Source organism: Pholcus phalangioides, unplaced genomic scaffold, assembly GCF_987345545.1.
Source record: "Pholcus phalangioides strain wild (caught in Gottingen) unplaced genomic scaffold, Ppha-v1.0 ptg000032l_1, whole genome shotgun sequence".
In the NCBI taxonomy this organism is placed as follows: domain Eukaryota; kingdom Metazoa; phylum Arthropoda; class Arachnida; order Araneae; family Pholcidae; genus Pholcus; species Pholcus phalangioides.
In genome coordinates, this window is record NW_028301622.1 from 3,336,897 (window position 1) to 3,350,927 (window position 14,031).

Here is a 14,031-nt window from a genome sequence, read left to right on the forward strand (position 1 = left end):
GGTTGTTGCCAATCATTCATGTAATGCCTATTCTGGAACACTCGGCCCGTACCTGTGGTGTAGTGGTTATCACATCCGCCTAACACGCGGAATGTCCCAGGTTCGATCCCTGGCAGGTACAGATTACTATATAACAACACAAAACACCGTTAAATTTCTTTTCTTACAAGGTTGTTGCCAATCATTCATGTAATGCCTATTCTGGAACACTCGGCCCGTACCTGTGGTGTAGTGGTTATCACATCCGCCTAACACGCGGAATGTCCCAGGTTCGATCCCTGGCAGGTACAGATTATTATATAATTACACAACGCACCGTTAAACTTCTTCTCTTACAAGGTTGATACCATTCATTCATGTAATGCCTATTCTGGAGGACTCGGCCCGTACCTGTGGTGTAGTGGTTATCACATCCGCCTAACACGCGGAATGTGCCAGGTTCGATCCCTGGCAGGTACAGATTACCATTTCGTTACACAAAACACCGTTAAATTTCTTCTCTTACAAGGTTGATGCCAATCATTCATGTAATGCCTATTCTGGAGGACTCGGCCCGTACCTGTGGTGTAGTGGTTATCACATCCGCCTTACACGAGGAATGTCCCAGGTTCGATCCCTGGCAGGTACAGATTACCATATCATTACACAAAACACCGTTAAATTTCTTTTCTTACATGGTTGATGCCAATCATTCATGTAATGCCTATTCTGGACGACTTGTCCCGTACCTGTGGTGTAGTGGTTATCACATCCGCCTAATACGCGGAATGCCCCAGGTTCGATCCCTGGCAGGTACAGATTACCATATCATTACACAAAACACCGTTAAAATTCTTTTCTTACAAGGTTGTTGCCAATCATTCATGTAATGCCTGTTCTGGAGGACTCGGCCCGTACCTGTGGTGTAGTGGTTATCACATCCGCCTAACACGCGGAATGTCCCAGGTTCGATCCCTGGCAGGTACAGATTACCATATCATTACACAAAACACCGTTAAATTTCTTTTCTTACAAGGTTGATGCCAATCATTCATGTAATGCCTATTCTGGACGACTCGTCCCGTACCTGTGGTGTAGTGGTTATCACATCCGCCTAACACGCGGAATGTCCCAGGTTCGATCCCTGGCAGGTACAGATTACTATATAATTACACAAAACACCGTTAAATTTCTTTTCTTACAAGGTTGATGCCAATCATTCATGTAATGCCTATTCTGGAGGACACGGCCGGTACCTGTGGTGTAGTGGTTATCACATCCGCTTAGCACGCGGAATGTCCCAGGTTGGATCCCTGGCAGGTACAGATTACCATATCATTACAGTAAACACCGTTAAATTTCTTTTCTTACAAGGTTGATGCCAATCATTCATGTAATGCCTGTTCTGGAGGACTCGGCCCGTACCTGTGGTGTAGTTATTATCACATCCGCCTAACACGCGGAATGTCCCAGGTTCGAACCCTGGCAGGTACAGATTACCATATCATTACACAAAACACCGTTAAATTTCTTTTCTTACAAGGTTGATGCCAATCATTCATGTAATGCCTATTCTGGAGGACTCGGCCCGTACCTGTGGTGTAGTGGTTATCACATCCGCCTTACACGAGGAATGTCCCAGGTTCCATCCCTGGCAGGTACAGATTACCATATCATTACACAAAACACCGTTAAATTTCTTTTCTTACAAGGTTGATGCCAATCATTCATGTAATGCCTATTCTGGACGACTCGTCCCGTACCTGTGGTGTAGTGGTTATCACATCCGAATAAAAAAGGCGGAATGTCCCAGGTTCGATCCCTGGCAGTTACAGATTACCATATCATTACACAAAACACCGTTAAATTTCTTTTCTTACAAGGTTGATGCCAATCATTCATGTAATGCCTATTCTGGAGTACTTGGCCCGTACCTGTGTTGTAGTGGTTATCAGATCCGCATTACACGCGGAATGTCCCAGGTTCGATCCCTGGCAGGTACAGATTACCATATCATTACACAAAACACCGTTAAATTTCTTTTCTTACAAGGTTGATGCCAATCATTCATGTAATGCCTATTCTGGACGACTCGTCCCGTACCTGTGGTGTAGTGGTTATCACATCCGCCTTACACGCGGAATGTCCCAGGTTCGATCCCTGGCAGGTACAGATTACCATATCATTACACAAAACACCGTTAAATTTCTTTTCTTACAAGGTTGATGCCAATCATTCATGTAATGCCTGTTCTGGAGGACTCGGCCCGTACCGGTGGTGTAGTGGTTATCACATCCGCCTAACACGCGGAATGGCCCTGGTTCGATCCCTGGCAGGTACAGATTACTATATAATTACACAAAACACCGTTAAATTTCTTTTCTTACAAGGTTGTTGCCAATCATTCATGTAATGCCTATTCTGGAACACTCGGCCCGTACCTGTGGTGTAGTGGTTATCACATCCGCCTAACACGCGGAATGTCCCAGGTTCGATCCCTGGCAGGTACAGATTACTATATAATTACACAAAACACCGTTAAATTTCTTTTCTTACAAGGTTGTTGCCAATCATTCATGTAATGCCTATTCTGGAACACTCGGCCCGTACCTGTGGTGTAGTGGTTATCACATCCGCCTTACACGCGGAATGTCCCAGGTCGATCCCTGGCAGGTACAGATTACCATATCATTACACAAAACACCGTTAAATTTTTTTTCTTACAAGGTTGATGCCAATCATTCATGTAATGCCTATTCTGGAGGACGCGGCCGGTACCTGTGGTGTAGTGGTTATCACATCCGCTTAACACGCGGAATGTCCCAGGTTCGATCCCTGGCAGGTACAGATTACCATATCATTACACAAAACACCGTTAAATTTCTTTTCTTACAAGGTTGATGCCAATCATTCATGTAATGCCTATTCTGGAGGACTCGGCCCGTACCTGTGGTGTAGTGGTTATCACATCCGCCTTACACGCGGAATGTCCCAGGTTCGATCCCTGGCAGGTACAGATTACTATATAATTACACAAAACACCGTTAAATTTCTTTTCTTACAAGGTTGTTGCCAACCATTCATGTAATGCCTGTTCTGGAGGACTCGGCCCGTACCTGTGGTGTAGTGGTTATCACATCCGCCTAATACGCGGAATGCCCCAGGTTCGATCCCTGGCAGGTACAGATTACCATATCATTACACAAAACACCGTTAAAATTCTTTTCTTACAAGGTTGTTGCCAATCATTCATGTAATGCCTGTTCTGGAGGACTCGGCCCGTACCTGTGGTGTAGTGGTTATCACATCCGCCTAACACGCGGAATGTCCCAGGTTCGATCCCTGGCAGGTACAGATTACCATATCATTACACAAAACACCGTTAAATTTCTTTTCTTACAAGGTTGATGCCAATCATTCATGTAATGCCTATTCTGGACGACTCGTCCCGTACCTGTGGTGTAGTGGTTATCACATCCGCCTTACACGCGGAATGTCCCAGGTTCGATCCCTGGCAGGTACAGATTACCATATCATTACACAAAACACCGTTAAATTTCTTTTCTTACAAGGTTGATGCCAATCATTCATGTAATGCCTATTCTGGACGACTCGTCCCGTACCTGTGGTGTAGTGGTTATCACATCCGCCTTACACGCGGAATGTCCCAGGTTCGATCCCTCGCAGGTACAGATTACCATATCATTACACAAAACACCGTTAAATTTCTTTTCTTACAAGGTTGATGCCAATCATTCATGTAATGCCTGTTCTGGAGGACTCGGCCCGTACCGGTGGTGTAGTGGTTATCACATCCGCCTAACACGCGGAATGTCCCAGGTTCGATCCCTGGCAGGTACAGATTACCATATCATCACACAAAACACTGTCAAATTTCTTTTCTTACAAGCTTGATGCCAATCATTCATGTAATGCCTGTTCTGGAGGACTCGGCCCGTACCTGTGGTGTAGTGGTTATCACATCCGCCTAACACGCGGAATGTCCCAGGTTCGATCCCTGGCAGGTACAGATTACTATATAATTACACAAAACACCGTTAAATTTCTTTTCTTACAAGGTTGTTGCCAATCATTCATGTAATGCCTATTCTGGAACACTCGGCCCGTACCTGTGGTGTAGTGGTTATCACATCCGCCTAACACGCGGAATGTCCCATATTCGATCCCTGGCAGGTACAGATTATTATATAATTACACAACACACCGTTAAACTTCTTCTCTTACAAGGTTGATACCATTCATTCATGTAATGCCTATTCTGGAGGACTCGGCCCGTACCTGTGGTGTAGTGGTTATCACATCCGCCTAACAAGCGGAATGTGCCAGGTTCGATCCCTGGCAGGTACAGATTACCATTTCGTTACACAAAACACCGTTAAATTTCTTCTCTTACAAGGTTGATGCCAATCATTCATGTAATGCCTATTCTGGAGGACTCGGCCCGTACCTGTGGTGTAGTGGTTATCACATCCGCCTTACACGAGGAATGTCCCAGGTTCGATCCCTGGCAGGTACAGATTACCATATCATTACACAAAACACCGTTAAATTTCTTTTCTTACATGGTTGATGCCAATCATTCATGTAATGCCTATTCTGGACGACTCGTCCCGTACCTGTGGTGTAGTGGTTATCACATCCGCCTTACACGCGGAATGTCCCAGGTTCGATCCCTGGCAGGTACAGATTACCATATCATTACACAAAACACCGTTAAATTTCTTTTCTTACAAGTTGATGCCAATCATTCATGTAATGCCTATTCTGGAGTTCTTGGCCCGTACCTGTGTTGTAGTGGTTATCAGATCCGCATTACACACGGAATGTCCCAGGTTCGATCCCTGGCAGGTACAGATTACCATATCATTACACAAAACACCGTTAAATTTCTTTTCTTACAAGGTTGATGCCAATCATTCATGTAATGCCTATTCTGGACGGCTCGTCCCGTACCTGTGGTGTAGTGGTTATCACATCCGCCTTACACGCGGAATGTCCCAGGTTCGATCCCTGGCAGGTACAGATTACCATATCATTACACAAAACACCGTTAAATTTCTTTACTTACAAGGTTGATGCCAATCATTCATGTAATGCCTGTTCTGGAGGACTCGGCCCGTACCGGTGGTGTAGTGGTTATCACATCCGCCTAACACGCGGAATGTCCCAGGTTCGATCCCTGGCAGGTACAGATTACTATATAATTACACAAAACACCGTTAAATTTCTTTTCTTACAAGGTTGTTGCCAATCATTCATGTAATGCCTATTCTGGAACACTCGGCCCGTACCTGTGGTGTAGTGGTTATCACATCCGCCTAACACGCGGAATGTCCCAGGTTCGATCCCTGGCAGGTACAGATTACTATATAATTACACAAAACACCGTTAAATTTCTTTTCTTACAAGGTTGTTGCCAATCATTCATGTAATGCCTATTCTGGAACACTCGGCCCGTACCTGTGGTGTAGTGGTTATCACATCCGCCTTACACGCGGAATGTCCCAGGTCGATCCCTGGCAGGTACAGATTACCAAATCATTACACAAAACACCGTTAATTTTTTTTCTTACAAGGTTGATGCCAATCATTCATGTAATGCCTATTCTGGAGGACACGGCCGGTACCTGTGGTGTAGTGGTTATCACATCCGCTTAACACGCGGAATGTCCCAGGTTCGATCCCTGGCAGGTACAGATTACCATATCATTACACAAAACACCGTTAAATTTCTTTTCTTACAAGGTTGATGCCAATCATTCATGTAATGCCTGTTCTGGAGGACTCGGCCCGTACCTGTGGTGTAGTGGTTATCACATCCGCCTAACACGCGGAATGTCCCAGGTTCGATCCCTGGCAGGTACAGATTACCATATCATCACACAAAACACTGTAAAATTTCTTTTCTTACAAGCTTGATGCCAATCATTCATGTAATGCCTGTTCTGGAGGACTCGGCCCGTACCTGTGGTGTAGTGGTTATCACATCCGCCTAACACGCGGAATGTCCCAGGTTCGAACCCTGGCAGGTACAGATTACCATATCATTACACAGAACACCGTTAAATTTCTTTTCTTACAAGCTTGATGCCAATCATTCATGTAATGCCTGTACTGGAGGACTCGGCCCGTACCTGTGGTGTAGTGGTTATCACATCCGCCTAACACGCGGAATGTCCCAGGTTCGAACCCTGGCAGGTACAGATTACCATATCTTTACACAAAACACCGTTAAATTTCTTTTCTTACAAGGTTGATGCCAATCATTCATGTAATGCCTATTCTGGAGGACTCGGCCCGTACCTGTGGTGTAGTGGTTATCACATCCGCCTTACACGCGGAATGTCCCAGGTTCGATCCCTGGCAGGTACAGATTACTATATAATTACACAAAACACCGTTAAATTTCTTTTCTTACAAGGTTGTTGCCAACCATTCATGTAATGCCTGTTCTGGAGGACTCGGCCCGTACCTGTGGTGTAGTGGTTATCACATCCGCCTAATACGCGGAATGTCCCAGGTTCGATCCCTGGCAGGTACAGATTACCATATCATTACACAAAACACCGTTAAATTTCTTTTCTTACAAGGTTGATGCCAATCATTCATGTAATGCCTGTTCTGGAGGACTCGGCCCGTACCTGTGGTGTAGTGGTTATCACATCCGCCTAACACGCGGAATGTCCCAGGTTCGATCCCTGGCAGGTACAGATTACCATATCATTACACAAAACACCGTTAAATTTCTTTTCTTACAAGGTTGATGCCAATCATTCATGTAATGCCTATTCTGGACGACTCGTCCCGTACCTGTGGTGTAGTGGTTATCACATCCGCCTTACACGCGGAATGTCCCAGGTTCGATCCCTGGCAGGTACAGATTACCATATCATTACACAAAACACCGTTAAATTTCTTTTCTTACAAGGTTGATGCCAATCATTCATGTAATGCCTATTCTGGACGACTCGTCCCGTACCTGTGGTGTAGTGGTTATCACATCCGCCTTACACGCGGAATGTCCCAGGTTCGATCCCTGGCAGGTACAGATTACCATATCATTACACAAAACACCGTTAAATTTCTTTTCTTACAAGGTTGATGCCAATCATTCATGTAATGCCTGTTCTGGAGGACTCGGCCCGTACCGGTGGTGTAGTGGTTATCACATCCGCCTAACACGCGGAATGTCCCAGGTTCAATCCCTGGCAGGTACAGATTACCATATCATCACACAAAACACTGTCAAATTTCTTTTCTTACAAGCTTGATGCCAATCATTCATGTAATGCCTGTTCTGGAGGACTCGGCCCGTACCTGTGGTGTAGTGGTTATCACATCCGCCTAACACGCGGAATGTCCCAGGTTCGATCCCTGGCAGGTACAGATTACTATATAATTACACAAAACCCCGTTAAATTTCTTTTCTTACAAGGTTGTTGCCAATCATTCATGTAATGCCTATTCTGGAACACTCGGCCCGTACCTGTGGTGTAGTGGTTATCACATCCGCCTAACACGCGGAATGTCCCAGGTTCGATCCCTGGCAGGTACAGATTACCATATCATTACACAACACACCGTTAAACTTCTTCTCTTACAAGGTTGATACCATTCATTCATGTAATGCCTATTCTGGAGGGCAAGGCCCGTACCTGTGGTGTAGTGGTTATCACATCCGCCTTACACGCGGAATGTCCCAGGTTCGATCCCTGGCAGGTACAGATTACCATATCATTACACAAAACACCGTTAAATTTCTTTTCTTACATGGTTGATGCCAATCATTCATGTAATGCCTATTCTGGACGACTCGTCCCGTACCTGTGGTGTAGTGGTTATCACATCCGCCTTTTACGCGGAATGTCCCAGGTTCAATCCCTGGCAGGTACAGATTACCATATCATTACACAAAACACCGTTAAATTTCTTTTCTTACAAGGTTGATGCCAATCATTCATGTAATGCCTATTCTGGAGTACTTGGCCCGTACCTGTGTTGTAGTGGTTATCAGATCCGCATTACACACGGAATGTCCCAGGTTCGATCCCTGGCAGGTACAGATTACCATATCATTACACAAAACACCGTTAAATTTCTTTTCTTACAAGGTTGATGCCAATCATTCATGTAATGCCTATTCTGGACGACTCGTCCCGTACCTGTGGTGTAGTGGTTATCACATCCGCCTTACACGCGGAATGTCCCAGGTTCGATCCCTGGCAGGTACAGATTACCATATCATTACACAAAACACCGTTAAATTTCTTTTCTTACAAGGTTGATGCCAATCATTCATGTAATGCCTGTTCTGGAGGACTCGGCCCATACCGGTGGTGTAGTGGTTATCACATCCGCCTAACACGCGGAATGTCCCAGGTTCGATCCCTGGTAGGTACAGATTACTATATAATTACACAAAACACCGTTAAATTTCTTTTCTTACAAGGTTGTTGCCAATCATTCATGTAATGCCTATTCTGGAACACTCGGCCCGTACCTGTGGTGTAGTGGTTATCACATCCGCCTAACACGCGGAATGTCCCAGGTTCGATCCCTGGCAGGTACAGATTACTATATAATTACACAAAACACCGTTAAATTTCTTTTCTTACAAGGTTGTTGCCAATCATTCATGTAATGCCTATTCTTGAACACTCGGCCCGTACCTGTGGTGTAGTGGTTATCACATCCGCCTTACACGCGGAATGTCCCAGGTCGATCCCTGGCAGGTACAGATTACCATATCATTACACAAAACACCGTTAAATTTTTTTTCTTACAAGGTTGATGCCAATCATTCATGTAATGCCTATTCTGGAGGACACGGCCGGTACCTGTGGTGTAGTGGTTATCACATCCGCTTAACACGCGGAATGTCCCAGGTTCGATCCCTGGCAGGTACAGATTACCATATCATTACACAAAACACCGTTAAATTTCTTTTCTTACAAGGTTGATGCCAATCATTCATGTAATGCCTGTTCTGGAGGACTCGGCCCGTACCTGTGGTGTAGTTACTATCACATCCGCCTAACACGCGGAATGTCCTAGGTTCGATCCCTGGCAGGTACAGATTACCATATCATCACACAAAACACTGTAAAATTTCTTTTCTTACAAGCTTGATGCCAATAATTCATGTAATGCCTGTTCTGGAGGACTCGGTCCGTACCTGTGGTGTAGTGGTTATCACATCCGCCTAACACGCGGAATGTCCCAGGTTCGAACCCTGGCAGGTACAGATTACCATATCATTACACAAAACACCGTTAAATTTCTTTTCTTACAAGCTTGATGCCAATCATTCATGTAATGCCTGTACTGGAGGACTCGGCCCGTACCTGTGGTGTAGTGGTTATCACATCCGCCTAACACGCGGAATGTCCCAGGTTCGATCCCTGGCAGGTACAGATTACCATATCATTACACAAAACACCGTTAAATTTCTTTTCTTACATGGTTGATGCCAATCATTCATGTAATGCCTATTCTGGACGACTCGTCCCGTACCTGTGGTGTAGTGGTTATCACATCCGCCTTACACGCGGAATGTCCCAGGTTCGATCCCTGGCAGGTACAGATTACCATATCATTACACAAAACACCGTTAAATTTCTTTTCTTACAAGGTTGATGCCAATCATTCATGTAATGCCTATTCTGGAGTACTTGGCCCGTACCTGTGTTGTAGTGGTTATCAGATCCGCATTACACACGGAATGTCCCAGGTTCGATCCCTGGCAGGTACAGATTACCATATCATTACACAAAACACCGTTAAATTTCTTTTCTTACAAGGTTGATGCCAATCATTCATGTAATGCCTATTCTGGACGACTCGTCCCGTACCTGTGGTGTAGTGGTTATCACATCCGCCTTACACTCGGAATGTCCCAGGTTCGATCCCTGGCAGGTACAGATTACCATAACATTACACAAAACACCGTTAAATTTCTTTTCTTACAAGGTTGATGCCAATCATTCATGTAATGCCTGTTCTGGAGGACTCGGCCCGTACCGGTGGTGTAGTGGTTATCACATCCGCCTAACACGCGGAATGTCCCAGGTTCGATCCCTGGCAGGTACAGATTACTATATAATTACACAAAACACCGTTAAATTTCTTTTCTTACAAGGTTGTTGCCAATCATGTAATGCCTCATGTAATGCCTATTCTGGAACACTCGGCCCGTACCTGTGGTGTAGTGGTTATCACATCCGCCTAACACGCGGAATGTCCCAGGTTCGATCCCTGGCAGGTACAGATTACTATATAATTACACAAAACACCGTTAAATTTCTTTTCTTACAAGGTTGTTGCCAATCATTCATGTAATGCCTATTCTGGAACACTCGGCCCGTACCTGTGGTGTAGTGGTTATCACATCCGCCTTACACGCGGAATGTCCCAGGTCGATCCCTGGCAGGTACAGATTACCATATCATTACACAAAACACCGTTAAATTTTTTTTCTTACAAGGTTGATGCCAATCATTCATGTAATGCCTATTCTGGAGGACACGGCCGGTACCTGTGGTGTAGTGGTTATCACATCCGCTTAACACGCGGAATGTCCCAGGTTCGATCCCTGGCAGGTACAGATTACCATATCATTACACAAAACACCGTTAAATTTCTTTTCTTACAAGGTTGATGCCAATCATTCATGTAATGCCTGTTCTGGAGGACTCGGCCCGTACCTGTGGTGTAGTTACTATCACATCCGCCTAACACGCGGAATGTCCTAGGTTCGATCCCTGGCAGGTACAGATTACCATATCATCACACAAAACACTGTAAAATTTCTTTTCTTACAAGCTTGATGCCAATAATTCATGTAATGCCTGTTCTGGAGGACTCGGCCCGTACCTGTGGTGTAGTTACTATCACATCCGCCTAACACGCGGAATGTCCTAGGTTCGATCCCTGGCAGGTACAGATTACCATATCATTACACAAAACACCGTTAAATTTCTTTTCTTACAAGGTTGATGCCAATCATTCATGTAATGCCTGTTCTGGAGGACTCGGCCCGTACCTGTGGTGTAGTTACTATCACATCCGCCTAACACGCGGAATGTCCTAGGTTCGATCCCTGGCAGGTACAGATTACCATATCATCACACAAAACACTGTAAAATTTCTTTTCTTACAAGCTTGATGCCAATAATTCATGTAATGCCTGTTCTGGAGGACTCGGCCCGTACCTGTGGTGTAGTGGTTATCACATCCGCCTAACACGCGGAATGTCCCAGGTTCGAACCCTGGCAGGTACAGATTACCATATCATTACACAAAACACCGTTAAATTTCTTTTCTTACAAGCTTGATGCCAATCATTCATGTAATGCCTGTTCTGGAGGACTCGGCCCGTACCTGTGGTGTAGTTATTATCACATCCGCCTAACACGCGGAATGTCCCAGGTTCGATCCCTGGCAGGTACAGATTACCATATCATCACACAAAACACTGTAAAATTTCTTTTCTTACAAGCTTGATGCCAATAATTCATGTAATGCCTGTTCTGGAGGACTCGGCCCGTACCTGTGGTGTAGTGGTTATCACATCCGCCTAACACGCGGAATGTCCCAGGTTCGAACCCTGGCAGGTACAGATTACCATATCATTACACAAAACACCGTTAAATTTCTTTTCTTACAAGGTTGATGCCAATCATTCATGTAATGCCTATTCTGGACGACTCGTCCCGTACCTGTGGTGTAGTGGTTATCACATCCGCCTTACACGCGGAATGTCCCAGGTTCGATCCCTGGCAGGTACAGATTACCATATCATTACACAAAACACCGTTAAATTTCTTTTCTTACAAGGTTGATGCCAATCATTCATGTAATGGCTATTCTGGACGACTCGTCCCGTACCTGTGGTGTAGTGGTTATCACATCCGCCTTACACGCGGAATGTCCCAGGTTCGATCCCTGGCAGGTACAGATTACCATATCATTACACAAAACACCGTTAAATTTCTTTTCTTACAAGGTTGATGCCAATCATTCATGTAATGCCTGTTCTGGAGGACTCGGCCCGTACCTGTGGTGTAGTGGTTATCACATCCGCCTTACACGCGGAATGTCCCAGGTTCGATCCCTGGCAGGTACAGATTACCATATCATTACACAAAACACCGTTAAATTTCTTTTCTTACAAGGTTGATGCCAATCATTCATGTAATGCCTATTCTGGACGACTCGTCCCGTACCTGTGGTGTAGTGGTTATCACATCCGCCTTACACGCGGAATGTCCCAGGTTCGATCCCTGGCAGGTACAGATTACCATATCATTACACAAAACACCGTTAAATTTCTTTTCTTACAAGGTTGATGCCAATCATTCATGTAATGCCTATTCTGGACGACTCGTCCCGTACCTGTGGTGTAGTGGTTATCACATCCGCCTTACACGCGGAATGTCCCAGGTTCGATCCCTGGCAGGTACAGATTACCATATCATTACACAAAACACCGTTAAATTTCTTTTCTTACAAGGTTGATGCCAATCATTCATGTAATGCCTATTCTGGACGACTCGTCCCGTACCTGTGGTGTAGTGGTTATCACATCCGCCTTACACGCGGAATGTCCCAGGTTCGATCCCTGGCAGGTACAGATTACCATATCATTACACAAAACACCGTTAAATTTCTTTTCTTACAAGGTTGATGCCAATCATTCATGTAATGCCTATTCTGGACGACTCGTCCCGTACCTGTGGTGTAGTGGTTATCACATCCGCCTAACACGCGGAATGTCCCAGGTTCAATCCCTGGCAGGTACAGATTACCATATCATCACACAAAACACTGTCAAATTTCTTTTCTTACAAGCTTGATACCAATCATTCATGTAATGCCTGTTCTGGACGACTCGTCCCGTACCTGTGGTGTAGTGGTTATCACATCCGCCTAACACGCGGAATGTCCCAGGTTCAATCCCTGGCAGGTACAGATTACCATATCATCACACAAAACACTGTCAAATTTCTTTTCTTACAAGGTTGATGCCAATCATTCATGTAATGCCTATTCTGGACGACTCGTCCCGTACCTGTGGTGTAGTGGTTATCACACCCGCCTTACACGCGGAATGTCCCAGGTTCGATCCCTGGCAGGTACAGATTACCATATCATTACACAAAACACCGTTAAATTTCTTTTCTTACAAGGTTGATGCCAATCATTCATGTAATGCCTATTCTGGACGACTCGTCCCGTACCTGTGGTGTAGTGGTTATCACATCCGCCTTACACGCGGAATGTCCCAGGTTCGATCCCTGGCAGGTACAGATTACCATATCATTACACAAAACACCGTTAAATTTCTTTTCTTACAAGGTTGATGCCAATCATTCATGTAATGCCTATTCTGGACGACTCGTCCCGTACCTGTGGTGTAGTGGTTATCACATCCGCCTAACACGCGGAATGTCCCAGGTTCAATCCCTGGCAGGTACAGATTACCATATCATCACACAAAACAGTGTCAAATTTCTTTTCTTACAAGGTTGATGCCAATCATTCATGTAATGCCTATTCTGGACGACTCGTCCCGTACCTGTGGTGTAGTGGTTATCACATCCGCCTTACACGCGGAATGTCCCAGGTTCGATCCCTGGCAGGTACAGATTACCATATCATTACACAAAACACCGTTAAATTTCTTTTCTTACAAGGTTGATGCCAATCATTCATGTAATGCCTATTCTGGACGACTCGTCCCGTACCTGTGGTGTAGTGGTTATCACATCCGCCTTACACGCGGAATGTCCCAGGTTCGATCCCTGGCAGGTACAGATTACCATATCATTACACAAAACACCGTTAAATTTCTTTTCTTACAAGGTTGATGCCAATCATTCATGTAATGCCTATTCTGGACGACTCGTCCCGTACCTGTGGTGTAGTGGTTATCACATCCGCCTAACACGCGGAATGTCCCAGGTTCGATCCCTGGCAGGTACAGATTACTATATAATTACACAAAACACCGTTAAATTTCTTTTCTTACAA

The 14,031-nt window shown here is 45.0% G+C and overlaps 69 non-coding genes across 69 annotated transcripts; all 69 read left to right on the forward strand.

The window, feature by feature from the left end:
- Positions 1-48: 48 nt before the first annotated feature.
- On the forward strand, positions 49-121 carry TRNAV-AAC (transfer RNA valine (anticodon AAC)). The gene has a single exon. It is a non-coding gene; the product is annotated as a tRNA-Val (tRNA).
- A 96-nt stretch (positions 122-217) lies between these two features.
- On the forward strand, positions 218-290 carry TRNAV-AAC (transfer RNA valine (anticodon AAC)). The gene has a single exon. It is a non-coding gene; the product is annotated as a tRNA-Val (tRNA).
- Positions 291-386: 96 nt separating this feature from the next.
- TRNAV-AAC (transfer RNA valine (anticodon AAC)) lies at positions 387-459 on the forward strand. The gene has a single exon. It is a non-coding gene; the product is annotated as a tRNA-Val (tRNA).
- A 96-nt stretch (positions 460-555) lies between these two features.
- On the forward strand, positions 556-628 carry TRNAV-UAC (transfer RNA valine (anticodon UAC)). Its single transcript has one exon. It is a non-coding gene; the product is annotated as a tRNA-Val (tRNA).
- A 96-nt stretch (positions 629-724) lies between these two features.
- TRNAI-AAU (transfer RNA isoleucine (anticodon AAU)) lies at positions 725-797 on the forward strand. The gene has a single exon. It is a non-coding gene; the product is annotated as a tRNA-Ile (tRNA).
- Positions 798-893: 96 nt separating this feature from the next.
- Positions 894-966, forward strand: TRNAV-AAC (transfer RNA valine (anticodon AAC)). The gene has a single exon. It is a non-coding gene; the product is annotated as a tRNA-Val (tRNA).
- Positions 967-1,062: 96 nt separating this feature from the next.
- On the forward strand, positions 1,063-1,135 carry TRNAV-AAC (transfer RNA valine (anticodon AAC)). Its single transcript has one exon. It is a non-coding gene; the product is annotated as a tRNA-Val (tRNA).
- Positions 1,136-1,231: 96 nt separating this feature from the next.
- On the forward strand, positions 1,232-1,304 carry TRNAA-AGC (transfer RNA alanine (anticodon AGC)). Its single transcript has one exon. It is a non-coding gene; the product is annotated as a tRNA-Ala (tRNA).
- A 265-nt stretch (positions 1,305-1,569) lies between these two features.
- On the forward strand, positions 1,570-1,642 carry TRNAV-UAC (transfer RNA valine (anticodon UAC)). The gene has a single exon. It is a non-coding gene; the product is annotated as a tRNA-Val (tRNA).
- A 267-nt stretch (positions 1,643-1,909) lies between these two features.
- Positions 1,910-1,982, forward strand: TRNAV-UAC (transfer RNA valine (anticodon UAC)). The gene has a single exon. It is a non-coding gene; the product is annotated as a tRNA-Val (tRNA).
- Positions 1,983-2,078: 96 nt separating this feature from the next.
- TRNAV-UAC (transfer RNA valine (anticodon UAC)) lies at positions 2,079-2,151 on the forward strand. The gene has a single exon. It is a non-coding gene; the product is annotated as a tRNA-Val (tRNA).
- A 265-nt stretch (positions 2,152-2,416) lies between these two features.
- TRNAV-AAC (transfer RNA valine (anticodon AAC)) lies at positions 2,417-2,489 on the forward strand. The gene has a single exon. It is a non-coding gene; the product is annotated as a tRNA-Val (tRNA).
- A 96-nt stretch (positions 2,490-2,585) lies between these two features.
- On the forward strand, positions 2,586-2,657 carry TRNAV-UAC (transfer RNA valine (anticodon UAC)). Its single transcript has one exon. It is a non-coding gene; the product is annotated as a tRNA-Val (tRNA).
- Positions 2,658-2,753: 96 nt separating this feature from the next.
- On the forward strand, positions 2,754-2,826 carry TRNAV-AAC (transfer RNA valine (anticodon AAC)). The gene has a single exon. It is a non-coding gene; the product is annotated as a tRNA-Val (tRNA).
- A 96-nt stretch (positions 2,827-2,922) lies between these two features.
- TRNAV-UAC (transfer RNA valine (anticodon UAC)) lies at positions 2,923-2,995 on the forward strand. Its single transcript has one exon. It is a non-coding gene; the product is annotated as a tRNA-Val (tRNA).
- Positions 2,996-3,091: 96 nt separating this feature from the next.
- Positions 3,092-3,164, forward strand: TRNAI-AAU (transfer RNA isoleucine (anticodon AAU)). The gene has a single exon. It is a non-coding gene; the product is annotated as a tRNA-Ile (tRNA).
- Positions 3,165-3,260: 96 nt separating this feature from the next.
- TRNAV-AAC (transfer RNA valine (anticodon AAC)) lies at positions 3,261-3,333 on the forward strand. Its single transcript has one exon. It is a non-coding gene; the product is annotated as a tRNA-Val (tRNA).
- Positions 3,334-3,429: 96 nt separating this feature from the next.
- On the forward strand, positions 3,430-3,502 carry TRNAV-UAC (transfer RNA valine (anticodon UAC)). The gene has a single exon. It is a non-coding gene; the product is annotated as a tRNA-Val (tRNA).
- Positions 3,503-3,598: 96 nt separating this feature from the next.
- Positions 3,599-3,671, forward strand: TRNAV-UAC (transfer RNA valine (anticodon UAC)). The gene has a single exon. It is a non-coding gene; the product is annotated as a tRNA-Val (tRNA).
- A 96-nt stretch (positions 3,672-3,767) lies between these two features.
- TRNAV-AAC (transfer RNA valine (anticodon AAC)) lies at positions 3,768-3,840 on the forward strand. Its single transcript has one exon. It is a non-coding gene; the product is annotated as a tRNA-Val (tRNA).
- A 96-nt stretch (positions 3,841-3,936) lies between these two features.
- TRNAV-AAC (transfer RNA valine (anticodon AAC)) lies at positions 3,937-4,009 on the forward strand. Its single transcript has one exon. It is a non-coding gene; the product is annotated as a tRNA-Val (tRNA).
- Positions 4,010-4,274: 265 nt separating this feature from the next.
- Positions 4,275-4,347, forward strand: TRNAV-AAC (transfer RNA valine (anticodon AAC)). The gene has a single exon. It is a non-coding gene; the product is annotated as a tRNA-Val (tRNA).
- A 96-nt stretch (positions 4,348-4,443) lies between these two features.
- Positions 4,444-4,516, forward strand: TRNAV-UAC (transfer RNA valine (anticodon UAC)). Its single transcript has one exon. It is a non-coding gene; the product is annotated as a tRNA-Val (tRNA).
- A 96-nt stretch (positions 4,517-4,612) lies between these two features.
- TRNAV-UAC (transfer RNA valine (anticodon UAC)) lies at positions 4,613-4,685 on the forward strand. Its single transcript has one exon. It is a non-coding gene; the product is annotated as a tRNA-Val (tRNA).
- A 264-nt stretch (positions 4,686-4,949) lies between these two features.
- Positions 4,950-5,022, forward strand: TRNAV-UAC (transfer RNA valine (anticodon UAC)). The gene has a single exon. It is a non-coding gene; the product is annotated as a tRNA-Val (tRNA).
- A 96-nt stretch (positions 5,023-5,118) lies between these two features.
- On the forward strand, positions 5,119-5,191 carry TRNAV-AAC (transfer RNA valine (anticodon AAC)). The gene has a single exon. It is a non-coding gene; the product is annotated as a tRNA-Val (tRNA).
- Positions 5,192-5,287: 96 nt separating this feature from the next.
- TRNAV-AAC (transfer RNA valine (anticodon AAC)) lies at positions 5,288-5,360 on the forward strand. The gene has a single exon. It is a non-coding gene; the product is annotated as a tRNA-Val (tRNA).
- Positions 5,361-5,456: 96 nt separating this feature from the next.
- On the forward strand, positions 5,457-5,528 carry TRNAV-UAC (transfer RNA valine (anticodon UAC)). Its single transcript has one exon. It is a non-coding gene; the product is annotated as a tRNA-Val (tRNA).
- Positions 5,529-5,623: 95 nt separating this feature from the next.
- Positions 5,624-5,696, forward strand: TRNAV-AAC (transfer RNA valine (anticodon AAC)). The gene has a single exon. It is a non-coding gene; the product is annotated as a tRNA-Val (tRNA).
- A 96-nt stretch (positions 5,697-5,792) lies between these two features.
- TRNAV-AAC (transfer RNA valine (anticodon AAC)) lies at positions 5,793-5,865 on the forward strand. The gene has a single exon. It is a non-coding gene; the product is annotated as a tRNA-Val (tRNA).
- A 96-nt stretch (positions 5,866-5,961) lies between these two features.
- Positions 5,962-6,034, forward strand: TRNAV-AAC (transfer RNA valine (anticodon AAC)). The gene has a single exon. It is a non-coding gene; the product is annotated as a tRNA-Val (tRNA).
- Positions 6,035-6,130: 96 nt separating this feature from the next.
- Positions 6,131-6,203, forward strand: TRNAV-AAC (transfer RNA valine (anticodon AAC)). The gene has a single exon. It is a non-coding gene; the product is annotated as a tRNA-Val (tRNA).
- A 96-nt stretch (positions 6,204-6,299) lies between these two features.
- Positions 6,300-6,372, forward strand: TRNAV-UAC (transfer RNA valine (anticodon UAC)). Its single transcript has one exon. It is a non-coding gene; the product is annotated as a tRNA-Val (tRNA).
- A 96-nt stretch (positions 6,373-6,468) lies between these two features.
- Positions 6,469-6,541, forward strand: TRNAI-AAU (transfer RNA isoleucine (anticodon AAU)). The gene has a single exon. It is a non-coding gene; the product is annotated as a tRNA-Ile (tRNA).
- Positions 6,542-6,637: 96 nt separating this feature from the next.
- Positions 6,638-6,710, forward strand: TRNAV-AAC (transfer RNA valine (anticodon AAC)). Its single transcript has one exon. It is a non-coding gene; the product is annotated as a tRNA-Val (tRNA).
- A 96-nt stretch (positions 6,711-6,806) lies between these two features.
- TRNAV-UAC (transfer RNA valine (anticodon UAC)) lies at positions 6,807-6,879 on the forward strand. Its single transcript has one exon. It is a non-coding gene; the product is annotated as a tRNA-Val (tRNA).
- A 96-nt stretch (positions 6,880-6,975) lies between these two features.
- Positions 6,976-7,048, forward strand: TRNAV-UAC (transfer RNA valine (anticodon UAC)). The gene has a single exon. It is a non-coding gene; the product is annotated as a tRNA-Val (tRNA).
- A 265-nt stretch (positions 7,049-7,313) lies between these two features.
- Positions 7,314-7,386, forward strand: TRNAV-AAC (transfer RNA valine (anticodon AAC)). Its single transcript has one exon. It is a non-coding gene; the product is annotated as a tRNA-Val (tRNA).
- A 96-nt stretch (positions 7,387-7,482) lies between these two features.
- Positions 7,483-7,555, forward strand: TRNAV-AAC (transfer RNA valine (anticodon AAC)). The gene has a single exon. It is a non-coding gene; the product is annotated as a tRNA-Val (tRNA).
- Positions 7,556-7,651: 96 nt separating this feature from the next.
- On the forward strand, positions 7,652-7,724 carry TRNAV-UAC (transfer RNA valine (anticodon UAC)). The gene has a single exon. It is a non-coding gene; the product is annotated as a tRNA-Val (tRNA).
- A 96-nt stretch (positions 7,725-7,820) lies between these two features.
- On the forward strand, positions 7,821-7,893 carry TRNAK-UUU (transfer RNA lysine (anticodon UUU)). The gene has a single exon. It is a non-coding gene; the product is annotated as a tRNA-Lys (tRNA).
- Positions 7,894-8,158: 265 nt separating this feature from the next.
- On the forward strand, positions 8,159-8,231 carry TRNAV-UAC (transfer RNA valine (anticodon UAC)). Its single transcript has one exon. It is a non-coding gene; the product is annotated as a tRNA-Val (tRNA).
- A 265-nt stretch (positions 8,232-8,496) lies between these two features.
- On the forward strand, positions 8,497-8,569 carry TRNAV-AAC (transfer RNA valine (anticodon AAC)). The gene has a single exon. It is a non-coding gene; the product is annotated as a tRNA-Val (tRNA).
- A 96-nt stretch (positions 8,570-8,665) lies between these two features.
- TRNAV-UAC (transfer RNA valine (anticodon UAC)) lies at positions 8,666-8,737 on the forward strand. The gene has a single exon. It is a non-coding gene; the product is annotated as a tRNA-Val (tRNA).
- A 96-nt stretch (positions 8,738-8,833) lies between these two features.
- On the forward strand, positions 8,834-8,906 carry TRNAV-AAC (transfer RNA valine (anticodon AAC)). Its single transcript has one exon. It is a non-coding gene; the product is annotated as a tRNA-Val (tRNA).
- A 265-nt stretch (positions 8,907-9,171) lies between these two features.
- On the forward strand, positions 9,172-9,244 carry TRNAV-AAC (transfer RNA valine (anticodon AAC)). The gene has a single exon. It is a non-coding gene; the product is annotated as a tRNA-Val (tRNA).
- A 96-nt stretch (positions 9,245-9,340) lies between these two features.
- Positions 9,341-9,413, forward strand: TRNAV-AAC (transfer RNA valine (anticodon AAC)). The gene has a single exon. It is a non-coding gene; the product is annotated as a tRNA-Val (tRNA).
- Positions 9,414-9,509: 96 nt separating this feature from the next.
- On the forward strand, positions 9,510-9,582 carry TRNAV-UAC (transfer RNA valine (anticodon UAC)). Its single transcript has one exon. It is a non-coding gene; the product is annotated as a tRNA-Val (tRNA).
- Positions 9,583-9,847: 265 nt separating this feature from the next.
- Positions 9,848-9,920, forward strand: TRNAV-UAC (transfer RNA valine (anticodon UAC)). The gene has a single exon. It is a non-coding gene; the product is annotated as a tRNA-Val (tRNA).
- A 96-nt stretch (positions 9,921-10,016) lies between these two features.
- Positions 10,017-10,089, forward strand: TRNAV-AAC (transfer RNA valine (anticodon AAC)). The gene has a single exon. It is a non-coding gene; the product is annotated as a tRNA-Val (tRNA).
- Positions 10,090-10,193: 104 nt separating this feature from the next.
- TRNAV-AAC (transfer RNA valine (anticodon AAC)) lies at positions 10,194-10,266 on the forward strand. The gene has a single exon. It is a non-coding gene; the product is annotated as a tRNA-Val (tRNA).
- A 96-nt stretch (positions 10,267-10,362) lies between these two features.
- Positions 10,363-10,434, forward strand: TRNAV-UAC (transfer RNA valine (anticodon UAC)). Its single transcript has one exon. It is a non-coding gene; the product is annotated as a tRNA-Val (tRNA).
- A 96-nt stretch (positions 10,435-10,530) lies between these two features.
- Positions 10,531-10,603, forward strand: TRNAV-AAC (transfer RNA valine (anticodon AAC)). The gene has a single exon. It is a non-coding gene; the product is annotated as a tRNA-Val (tRNA).
- A 603-nt stretch (positions 10,604-11,206) lies between these two features.
- Positions 11,207-11,279, forward strand: TRNAV-AAC (transfer RNA valine (anticodon AAC)). Its single transcript has one exon. It is a non-coding gene; the product is annotated as a tRNA-Val (tRNA).
- A 265-nt stretch (positions 11,280-11,544) lies between these two features.
- TRNAV-AAC (transfer RNA valine (anticodon AAC)) lies at positions 11,545-11,617 on the forward strand. The gene has a single exon. It is a non-coding gene; the product is annotated as a tRNA-Val (tRNA).
- A 96-nt stretch (positions 11,618-11,713) lies between these two features.
- TRNAV-UAC (transfer RNA valine (anticodon UAC)) lies at positions 11,714-11,786 on the forward strand. Its single transcript has one exon. It is a non-coding gene; the product is annotated as a tRNA-Val (tRNA).
- Positions 11,787-11,882: 96 nt separating this feature from the next.
- TRNAV-UAC (transfer RNA valine (anticodon UAC)) lies at positions 11,883-11,955 on the forward strand. The gene has a single exon. It is a non-coding gene; the product is annotated as a tRNA-Val (tRNA).
- A 96-nt stretch (positions 11,956-12,051) lies between these two features.
- TRNAV-UAC (transfer RNA valine (anticodon UAC)) lies at positions 12,052-12,124 on the forward strand. The gene has a single exon. It is a non-coding gene; the product is annotated as a tRNA-Val (tRNA).
- A 96-nt stretch (positions 12,125-12,220) lies between these two features.
- On the forward strand, positions 12,221-12,293 carry TRNAV-UAC (transfer RNA valine (anticodon UAC)). Its single transcript has one exon. It is a non-coding gene; the product is annotated as a tRNA-Val (tRNA).
- Positions 12,294-12,389: 96 nt separating this feature from the next.
- Positions 12,390-12,462, forward strand: TRNAV-UAC (transfer RNA valine (anticodon UAC)). The gene has a single exon. It is a non-coding gene; the product is annotated as a tRNA-Val (tRNA).
- A 96-nt stretch (positions 12,463-12,558) lies between these two features.
- Positions 12,559-12,631, forward strand: TRNAV-UAC (transfer RNA valine (anticodon UAC)). Its single transcript has one exon. It is a non-coding gene; the product is annotated as a tRNA-Val (tRNA).
- Positions 12,632-12,727: 96 nt separating this feature from the next.
- Positions 12,728-12,800, forward strand: TRNAV-AAC (transfer RNA valine (anticodon AAC)). Its single transcript has one exon. It is a non-coding gene; the product is annotated as a tRNA-Val (tRNA).
- Positions 12,801-12,896: 96 nt separating this feature from the next.
- Positions 12,897-12,969, forward strand: TRNAV-AAC (transfer RNA valine (anticodon AAC)). Its single transcript has one exon. It is a non-coding gene; the product is annotated as a tRNA-Val (tRNA).
- A 96-nt stretch (positions 12,970-13,065) lies between these two features.
- Positions 13,066-13,138, forward strand: TRNAV-UAC (transfer RNA valine (anticodon UAC)). Its single transcript has one exon. It is a non-coding gene; the product is annotated as a tRNA-Val (tRNA).
- A 96-nt stretch (positions 13,139-13,234) lies between these two features.
- TRNAV-UAC (transfer RNA valine (anticodon UAC)) lies at positions 13,235-13,307 on the forward strand. Its single transcript has one exon. It is a non-coding gene; the product is annotated as a tRNA-Val (tRNA).
- A 96-nt stretch (positions 13,308-13,403) lies between these two features.
- Positions 13,404-13,476, forward strand: TRNAV-AAC (transfer RNA valine (anticodon AAC)). Its single transcript has one exon. It is a non-coding gene; the product is annotated as a tRNA-Val (tRNA).
- Positions 13,477-13,572: 96 nt separating this feature from the next.
- On the forward strand, positions 13,573-13,645 carry TRNAV-UAC (transfer RNA valine (anticodon UAC)). Its single transcript has one exon. It is a non-coding gene; the product is annotated as a tRNA-Val (tRNA).
- A 96-nt stretch (positions 13,646-13,741) lies between these two features.
- Positions 13,742-13,814, forward strand: TRNAV-UAC (transfer RNA valine (anticodon UAC)). The gene has a single exon. It is a non-coding gene; the product is annotated as a tRNA-Val (tRNA).
- Positions 13,815-13,910: 96 nt separating this feature from the next.
- TRNAV-AAC (transfer RNA valine (anticodon AAC)) lies at positions 13,911-13,983 on the forward strand. Its single transcript has one exon. It is a non-coding gene; the product is annotated as a tRNA-Val (tRNA).
- The last annotated feature ends 48 nt before the right edge of the window (positions 13,984-14,031 follow it).